We start from the raw sequence: 11,004 nt of genomic DNA, 5'->3' as shown, positions 1-11,004 counted from the left end.
CTGACTAATATTTTCAATATTAGTATATACTAATATATACTAATGCTGAGACCTCCAACTTTTAACCAAGTACTTGAGTACCCATGCAAAACCCTGGTTTGCGTGCATCTGCATCACTGTGTGTGGTGTAGAGATTTGTGGGTGGATGGCAACATTTTGATTCAAGACTCAAGACTTCAAGATCAGCCACCATAAATGTGCAACAACTGTTTTGTAATTCTTACTCATTACATTTAGATACAGGGGTGGATTTCTCTGACTGCTTCTTACTGGCTCAAATTTGCATTTGCAGATATATGCATTATATGAACAAGAAGCACTTGAATATGTACAAATAAAATAAATAAATGAAGAACAGTTAACTTTTAAAACAATTTTCTGTTTTTTTAGTTATTATTTTAGTTGATAATGGTCTATTATTGGGATATTGCTGTTACCATTCACATAAGATGTTAGTGTTTAACATTCCATGTGTGTAAGACTAGGTCCTTTTTTTGCATTGCGACTCAGTTTACTTCTACTCAGAAGTAGACACAATAAAATACTGCATATAGGCATAAATATGAATGTGAAATATTATTTAAGCTCACTTTTCAAGTTGGGTTGTGGGAGTATAAGGGCCTCTAAAGACTGTTGTGCCCAGGGAATTCATAATACCATTTTGCATCCCTGTTTAGATAACTAAATGCCCAACACTTTTTCAGTACCCTTTAGTTAGGGAACATAGTTGTACTTCATTCTGAGGCAGTTTTTAATAATTGCATTAAATAGACACCCTGCATGCATCATGTCCTAACAAATTTTATTTTTCTATTTAAAAAGGATTAAAAGGAACAAGTATCTATTTTTACCCTTGAAAGGTGAATGCAGTGTACTTTTATAACAAAACTGGGCCTTAAGGAACATGTTGAACCTCTACATTGTTTGCACCTTTGGACACAAAAATGTACATGTACAGAACCTTTTTCTCTAACAGTGAACTAAATATCAATTCAGCTTTATTTGTTCCATCTATCCTCACTTACTCCCAACCCTAAACACTAATTGTAATCCTAACTTAAGCCCTTAACCCAAAACGTAACCCTAACCCTAACTGTCTTAAATAATCAAGTTTATAATCAAGTATTGAAATACATCCTTCTACCTTCCAAAAGTAACTGAACGGAATGAATGAAAGAAACGTAAATGAAATAATGTAAATGTTTAACTTATATTCATTTAGCTTCACTCACTGAGGACTCACTTGTGGGCTCCCTCCAGTATTTTGCTGCATTTTGATATAATGGGAGAAATAAGAAGTGGTTCACCATAAACTGATTCTGGCATTGCCATCATTTAAAGTTTGGTGTTTGTGGGACAATAGTTTCTTCTTTAATGATGCAACAAAACAATACAAGCCGTATCACCCCCTACACTTCCTTTAGCATATTGCAATCGATCAGAATGATCCCATGAATCATATAATACAGAGTGTTTTAGGGAGCTTTTGCTTTAGATAAACAATGATGTTATGCATTTTTGGAAAAATACAAAAAATGTTGACAACCATTCACTTGTACAACCCTAATATGTAGATTACATATAGAAGACCATCAGGATAGAGTCTGACCCCAAACAGCACGATGAGGAGACACAACATGGCTGACCAGAAGCCATCTATGTGAAAGACAAATGTCACCACATTACATCTGCTCTGCGCTGCATTAAAGACATGGTGGGTGTGTTAGATGCTCTGAACTTGGGGCACAATATGGAGGCTGCTGCGGTAGAGGGGTGTGTTGGGGGTGGTGTCGGGCTGGCTGGTGGGCGAAGTGTCCTGGGGCGCCCTTTTCCTCCCTCTGATTACTCATTGACATTTCCCCGCCTTGTGGCGCACTGTTATTTCTGACAAAGCCTCTTGCAGTGGGGGCATGCTCTGGCATGTGTCGTCCCCCCCACCACATACACCCCCGCCGCCTTCCACAGCCTCATCTTTGGCTGCGAGGAACAGCTGCCTGTGCTAACGAGGGCATGGACGGGTGAGACGGGACGGCAGCGGCGGCCTACGAGCGAACAGGAGCGCCACTCGGACTCCAGCAGGCCCCGGGACACGCAAGCAGTGACTTAATGAGAATGCGTGCCATTACAGTAATTAACACGGCTCAACGTCAAGCCACTGTCAGCTCTGCAGAATTTCAGAAAGGTCTTGTGTTATAACGGAGAAACGGGAGCAGTCAAGCGCCAAGTGAGCACTCTTTTCTGGAAAACTCCGCGTGATGCGGGCCACCCCCTCCGAGCTCTCAGCGGTGGGTTCACTGGAGGAGAATGAGCCGTGGACATTTTCCCATGAAACAGAGCCGGGGAAGTGATTATTTATTTGAACATGGCGCATTGTACGCCTCTAATGATCTGACATGGGGGTCGCTCTATTTGTGTTGTCGCTGAGTGCTGAGAGTAATGAATTCCATGAATCATAGGTTAAGTATACATGTGTATGTTCAAGCCATGAAATATAAACTTGGATGTGGACCAGTGTTTTTAAACCAGAGGTCTCTCTTACCTCCTGACTTGGACCATGGTGGTGAGTTAAGTAAATGTAATTAAGAGAGGTGAAGCAGAAGTAAAATGTTTGCTGTATGAATGTCTGGTGGAGATGAAGTTAATGCAAAACATCATAAAATGAATGTAAACTCTTTGTAAACTCGCTCTCTCTTTCTTTATAAGTGTGGGTACAGTACTGCACAAAGGCCAGAGTCCACCCTTCATTTATTTAATTTCCAGTCAGATTTCAGGAGATATTTCTTAGGAGTCTGGATATAAGATGAAAAGTGCTGCAGTTGAAAAAAATTCATTAAAGATATCGAGAAAATGGGACTCCTAACAATCATGCAAGACCTATTAGACCACCAAAGCTGTCACCATCAGATAAACAGTCCTTAAAGCTTTCATCTTTGAGTGATAGGGGAAAATCAAGCTTCACTCTTGCATCACATCTGAAAAAATAGACAAGAAGAAAAATTGCAAATCAAACAAAGAAGCTGCTGGTGTTCTCCCAACAATGGACTTGCTTCTCCAGAGCCCAGACCTCAGTGGAAGTCTTTGGATTACTTGGATTGTGAGAAGCAGAAAGTGCAACTTCTTAGACTGAACTTTGGAAAAGCCTCCCTGCAGATTTCTTTGAAACGGCCAGTCTTCTGAAAAGCATGGAGGCTATAATAAAGGCAAAAGGTGGACACAATAAATTCTAAAAAACGGCTTTTATACTTGGTATTGAAGGTGTTTTTACAGCTTTCATTTAAAAATGTTTTCTGTTGAAAAATGAAAAAAACTTTTGCTTAATGGCTGTTTTGCCAGGAAATTTGATGACTGACTTCTGCACTGTATGCATTTTATATATACACACATGACTCAGTGCAGTGAGATCTGAGTGTGTTCTCAGAACTGGTGACTCCTCTCTTCTCTGAGCAGTTGTGTATTCAGGAATCTTTTTAATTAGTGCTGAATTATTGAGGCTTACCACTGGACTGGTGCATGTGTATTAGGAAGGGGAGCAGACGTAGGCTGATTGAGGCTCAGTAGGGTGGCCTGGATACATTTCAGCTCCGCGTACGAATCCTGTCTTACTCCTTCCTTCATTATTAATAGTTGTTATTATTGTTATTGTACTTTGAATGGCTTTGTGTTATATATTTGATTACCGTTTCTACATTAGGGCCTAAAACACTCCTGGTCTACTTTCCAGAGGGCACCAAAGGTTTGGCATGACCACCTGTGAGCGAACAGTGGTACGATGCTATTACAGAGACAGAGTGAAAGGAGCTATGAGTGGAAAGTGTTCAAGGTCTCTTTAATCTAATCATGAAACCATTTGTGCAGATGTGGATTTGAAACGAGCCTATTAGGATCATGCGTTGAAAAGCACTGCACATTCCTGAATTCACAATCGCTCTCAGTCTCTCTCTCACTCTGTCCAAATGAGGTTCTGTGCAGAGAGGATCTGTGCATTAATGAGTCGACGCAGGCCTGTATTATGTTTAATTAGCGGCTTTATATAATGAGGTGCTCATTCCTAATGGAGGCGACGCGCTGTGAGCAGCACATCTGCAAGAATAACTCATGCAATCAGAGGCGTTCGGACCCATGCGACGGCAAATGAGGGCCGCTTGCTCTGAAATGAATAACGTCTTCGTGCTTTCTCCTAAAGCCCATTAATTAAAGGTGCTGCCATCAAGGTCTTTTTCTTCATTTCATGTACCATTAACATAATAAACACGATTTGAGTTAGCACAATGTGATAAGTTTAATGGATGCTATTTATTTTACCTTATTATTTAAAGCTGTGGTAATCGAGGGAAAGAAACATAAATATGGCTGTATGGCCTCTTTATGAGGAATTCCCTCAAGAGCCGCATGCCGTCACAGATGTTCGTTAAAGCATGGCCCCGCACGTTTGCCGACTTCATTAATTTGCACCACAGAAAGGTGTTGTAATTTCAGACTGCGTCGCCCGCTGAAACCCTACTTCTGTGCCCGGGCTGCTTTTACAGTCATTACAAATGGACCTTCGTTCCCTGTGCGCTGTTAAACCCTCAAAAGACAAAGCCCAGTGTTTGCTGTACTCTCTTAAAAATGATTGTTCTTTAAGGGTTCTTTAGTATCTATGTAGAACAATGAGCTCTTTCATGCTTAAATGGTTCTTTGCATAGTGAAAAACAAGTTGGAGCTAAACTTAGAAGATAGCTCTCCAGGACCAGAGTGGAAGACCACTGATCCAGAACCATGTACTATCAGTCTGAAGGTACCATTTCACCATGCAAAGAACCACTTAAGCCTGAAATGGTTCTAGATAGAACTCATGGTTCGAAATAGTATCATCGCCTTCACTATTAGGAGGTTTCGTACATTTGTTTGCGCATGAATGTGAATATGCCACGGTCAGTGGGATGACATGAGTTCACTATAAGGGTCACGGGGGGGTGTGAATGTTTGGAAAGCATCTTAGTATTTGTTCTCTTCTCTGAGCTTCTCCGAGGAAAAAAAAAACTCCTTCATTAAAACAATATAGGAGATTTAATTCATGGCAGTGAATGTGTTGTGACCTTATAAAGCCCTGGCCTGGAGGTGAGACATGATTAGTGTTATAGTGGAGGACAGGTACATCATTATCTCATTGTGCCTTCTCTGCCGCTGCCTGCCTGCACCAGTGTGTTCATACTCCGAGTGTGTCTAAGCCGCTTGGTGCTCGCTCTCTCTCCTCTCTGGGTCCAGAATGGACTTAATCATCAGTATTCCTCTAGCAGGGACTGCCCTCCAGTTTTCTCCACGTCTATTAAAGCTCCAGCTCCTGCCCCACAGTAATGTATTGCTCCACGCCAGCCACCTACTGTAAATGAACTGCCCTGGTATGGAGGAAGAGATGCTTGGACTCCGACTTCTGTCGACAGTCCTCCCCTCACCTTGTCCCCCGATGATGAAGCAAGGGGAATAAATTAGGCGAGGGGAGGACGAGGCAGAGATCGTATTTATAGAATACTTCATGGTTTCCAATTTGGCGAGGCCCTCGTTTCCTCATTGCCATTCAGGGTTTATTAGTAGACACTATGCCTGTGTACTGTACATGGTCTCTCAGTGACAACATGCTGAGAGTTATGGGTAGAAATGAGCGCTAATGGGGATGTAGAGATGCCTGGCTTCATATTAGCTTATGGCTGAGGCAGGCCAGTCTTTAGAGATTTGAATAAATTAAACTGGAAGTTCACTTTTTGTAATGATTTTTTGAGAGCTACTTTCTGCTTTACGCTTCTACCATATTATGTTCAAGGTGCGGTTTACAATACGTTGAGTTTTACATGTAGTCAGCCTCACACAGTAGCAAGCTAGCATCTTTGTTGGTTCATTTTAAATAGCAAATTAGCTGTGCTGATGTCTGTATACGTGATTATTTTATTTGCAACAGTGAAGTAGTTGGAACTGGTAGAAGTTGGCATCAGCCTAGACAGAAAAATGAGTTAGCAACAGAATAGACAGAGTGTGGACATGAATTCCTTGCTAGCATTGCTGATCACCAGCATATGTTGTGTTTCGGACACTGGTGTGCTGGTCAGCCCACATGTCCATGCTAGGTAACCCGCTAAACGCAACCAGACAAGTATTAATCAGCTTAGAACAGCGTGAAGTTCATGCTGGCCTGTGCTGTTTTTTCAGCAGGGTTTTGAGAACAGTGAGGACATTTTAGCATTATAAAATGCTAAAATGCACTTCTTGGAGATATTGATGTCCTGTAGATGTCATTCCTGTACTGTCAGAAGACATCCTTATTTTTTTTTAATTGATAAGTGCTGTACTGAACATGGTCACTCAAAGACAATATGCTGAGTTATGGGTAGAGATTAGCACTGATGGGGATGTAGAGATGGCCAGGTTTGTGTTTGCTTATGGTTGAAACAGATTTATTTAATGGAAATAAATTAAATGGAAATGAAGATAAATTAAATGGAAATGAAGATAAATTAAATGGAAATGTCATTCAGAAGCTCACTTTATTAATCATACTTCAAAAGCTGCAAACTTTGTGAGTTTCCACCCTATTATGTACATAGTAAAGCATTTGAAATGTACCCTACTGCAGACATTCTGGCCAAGTCTTAGCAAAGTTTGTCATTTTGTTATAAAAAAAAAAAATGCAGTTTTTATCCCTGTGTTCCAGGAATGTCAGCACGGAAGGATGAATAATAGATAAAGCACTGTCCTGAGCTGTTATCAGTTTGCTCCGAAACCCCGTGTCAGTCGGAGCCTCCTGAATCTGTCCCCTGTTTCCTGTGACACAAAGCTTTTTTGACCAGAATCAATTGTCTGTGGCATGGCCGGGTGCTGTCTCATTAGGGGCGGCTCAGGTTACCCACGAGCCCTGCTGGTCACCCAGTGGCGCCATGCGCATATGGCTGATGACTGGAGATCAATTGGCCAGTAACCTGAATGCGGTTTGTTTTGGCGTAGCGTCAGCCGCACTCACACCGGCTGATGCTCTGTGGCAGACTAACACAGGGTCACTAGGGAACGCTGGTCAGAGAGCATTATAACTCAGTCAGCACACTAAATTATCCCACTTCATTCAGTGTCAGCATCATTAATTCTTATTTATTTCAGCAAAATGGTGAGCAGAAAGATTATAATGTTACACTTTAATAATTCTAATTTTAATATTGCACTGTGTGTCTTAAGGATAGGTTCAACAATTTGGTCAGATTTCTGTACAAGAACACACTTTGGTAAAATTTGGACAAATTCTCAGAATTTCTCAACAGTTAAAACAGTTAAAATTGTTTTATATATGTGTGTACATATATATATATATATATATATATATATACACTGCACTCCTTTTAGCCAGTTATTAACTCCCACTCCTGCCATTTAACAGTTGTTCAGAATAACCACAACATCATGGTTTCTTAATATGCAGTCGTGACAAGTCACTGAGGAATTCTCCATAGGTGCCAGCACTGCACCAAAAAGGAGGGCCAAGAGTGGATGAAGGATGTGGAACCTTAGCCAACCCCTCACTCTATTGCCAGGGTGACTTCAGCCTTGTTGAAAGGGATCATTAAGCAAGGCCATATTAAAGACAATTATTATACATGCTGATCAAGGATGACCCCCCCCATCACTCAGCGCAATGTTAGTCAGCGCAGGCATCTGTTAGCTGACGTAACAGAACTGGCAGCTGACACTTTCCTTTGACCGCGTTCAGCTGTCCAATGACGTTGCGTGAGCAGCAGTTTGAAAAGATGCGGTGGCGCTTCACAGGTCTCTGAGGAAGCCTGTGCTAGCCTTCACCCTCTTAGCGTTGGTAGTATCGTGTGACAGGGGGAGTCCTAACTAGTGAGTGAAACTGGAGATGACTAAATTGAGAAAAAAATTGGGAAAGACAAGACCGAACACAAGACAAGACCGAACACAAGACAAGACCGAACACAAGACAAGACCGAACACAAAGAGTAACTACAACTTTGCTATATATCTGCAAGACATCCCCAGCACAGACTCTTCACACGCCTACCTTCAGGCAGACGTTACAGGAGTGTGAAGTCCAGGACTACAAGACTGACCAACAGTTTCTACTCACAGGCCATCAGGCTGGTGAACACCTCACTCACTACCTCTTCCCCTCTGCCATTCTGAACTGGTTTAACCTTGCGCTCAACAACTGCACCTTACCTACACTGTACTGCTGCTGTTAGAACACTACTGTTTACATCTGTTACTGCACAGAACGCTACTGTTTACATCTGTTACTGCACAGAACGCTACTGTTTACATCTGTTACTGCACAGAACACTACTGTTTACATCTGTTACTGCACAGAACGCTACTGTTTACATCTATTACTGCACAGAACGGTACTGTTTACATCTGTTACTGCACAGAACGGTACTGTTTACATCTGTTACTGCACAGAACGGTACTGTTTACATCTGTTACTGCACAGAACACTACTGTTTACATCTGTTACTGCACAGAACACTACTGTTTACATCTGTTACTGCACAGAACACTACTGTTTACATCTATTACTGCATAGAACACTACTGTTTACATCTGTTACTGCACAGAACGCTACTGTTTACATCTGTTACTGCACAGAACGCTACTGTTTACATCTATTACTGCACAGAACGGTACTGTTTACATCTATTACTGCACAGAACACTACTGTTTACATCTATTACTGCACAGAACACTACTGTTTACATCTGTTACTGCACAGAACACTACTGTTTACATCTGTTACTGCACAGAAAACTACTGTTTACATCTGTTACTGCACAGAACGCTACTGTTTACATCTATTACTGCACAGAACGGTACTGTTTACATCTGTTACTGCACAGAACGCTACTGTTTACATCTATTACTGCATAGAACACTACTGTTTACATCTATTACTGCACAGAACACTACTGTTTACATCTGTTACTGCACAGAACGCTACTGTTTACATCTATTACTGCACAGAACGGTACTGTTTACATCTGTTACTGCACAGAACGGTACTGTTTACATCTGTTACTGCACTGAACACTACTGTTTACATCTGTTACTGCACAGAACACTACTGTTTACATCTGTTACTGCACAGAACACTACTGTTTACATCTGTTACTGCACAGAACACTACTGTTTACATCTGTTACTGCACAGAACACTACTGTTTACATCTGTTACTGCACAGAACACTACTGTTTACATCTATTACTGCACAGAACACTACTGTTTACATCTGTTACAGCACAGAACTCTACTGTTTACATCTATTACTGCACAGAACACTACTGTTTACATCTATTACTGCACAGAACACTACTGTTTACATCTGTTACAGCACAGAACGCTACTGTTTACATCTATTACTGCACAGAACGCTACTGTTTACATCTGTTACTGCACAGAACACTACTGTTTACATCTGTTACTGCACTGAACACTACTGTTTACATCTGTTACTGCACTGAACACTACTGTTTACATCTGTTACTGCACAGAACACTACTGTTTACATCTGTTACTGCACAGAACACTACTGTTTACATCTATTACTGCACAGAACACTACTGTTTACATCTGTTACAGCACAGAACGCTACTGTTTACATCTATTACTGCACAGAACGCTACTGTTTACATCTGTTACTGCACAGAACACTACTGTTTACATCTGTTACTGCACTGAACACTACTGTTTACATCTGTTACTGCACTGAACACTACTGTTTACATCTGTTACTGCACAGAACACTACTGTTTACATCTGTTACTGCACAGAACACTACTGTTTACATCTGTTACTGCACAGAACGCTACTGTTTACATCTGTTACAGCACAGAACGCTACTGTTTACATCTGTTACAGCACAGAACGCTACTGTTTACATCTGTTACTGCACAGAACACTACTGTTTACATCTGTTACTGCACAGAACGCTACTGTTTACATCTGTTACTGCACAGAACACTACTGTTTACATCTGTTACTGCACAGAACACTACTGTTTACATCTGTTACTGCACAGAACGCTACTGTTTACATGTGTTACTGCACAGAACGCTACTGTTTACATCTATTACTGCACATAACACTACTGTTTACATCTGTTACTGCACAGAACGCTACTGTTTACATCTGTTACTGCACAGAACACTACTGTTTACATCTGTTACTGCACAGAACACTACTGTTTACATCTGTTACTGCACTGAACACTACTGTTTACATCTGTTACTGCACTGAACACTACTGTTTACATCTGTTACTGCACTGAACACTACTGTTTACATCTGTTACTGCACTGAACACTACTGTTTACATCTGTTACTGCACAGAACACTACTGTTTACATCTGTTACTGCACTGAACACTACTGTTTATTGTTTAAATCTATTACTTGATGTACTTCATGAACAGCTGCTTTACATATTTGCACATACGCATGTTAGAGTTATTAAGATTATATTTGGTAAATGGAGGAACAGTAAAGTAAGAATTTCATTGTACAGTGTAACTGCCTGTTCTGCAGTGCATATGATCATAAAAAACTCTTGAATCTTGAATTAATTTTATTTATTTATAGAACATACAGAGTATTGTTATTTTGCACAATTCATTTAATTCTAAATTGTTCAGCTGATATAGCAGCTAATCGCAATGTTAGCTGGCTAGCTAGCTACATGCCATCTGACAGTTTAGCTAATTTAAGACAATTTTTGGAGCCTAAAAGCGAATAAGAGAGACTCAAGGCTCTGAAGGAGACCAAAGCTTACTAGCATGCTAGCTTTATTGTAAGCTAATTAAATTAGTAACCTAGTAAATTAGCTGAGTAGATGTCTGTATGTCATTATTTTACTTTTGACAATTAATAACAGCCAAGTTAGCCTCAGCATTTGTGTGCATGCGTTTTCAGAGCAGGTCTTAGGAGGAAATGCTGAAAGATGCTGCTGAGCTTGTATGGTTGTAGAGTATAAAACAGCT

Source organism: Pygocentrus nattereri, chromosome 26 (assembly GCF_015220715.1).
Source record: "Pygocentrus nattereri isolate fPygNat1 chromosome 26, fPygNat1.pri, whole genome shotgun sequence".
Taxonomy (NCBI): Eukaryota; Metazoa; Chordata; class Actinopteri; order Characiformes; family Serrasalmidae; genus Pygocentrus; species Pygocentrus nattereri.
Note: the sequence above shows the minus strand (reverse complement) of the source record.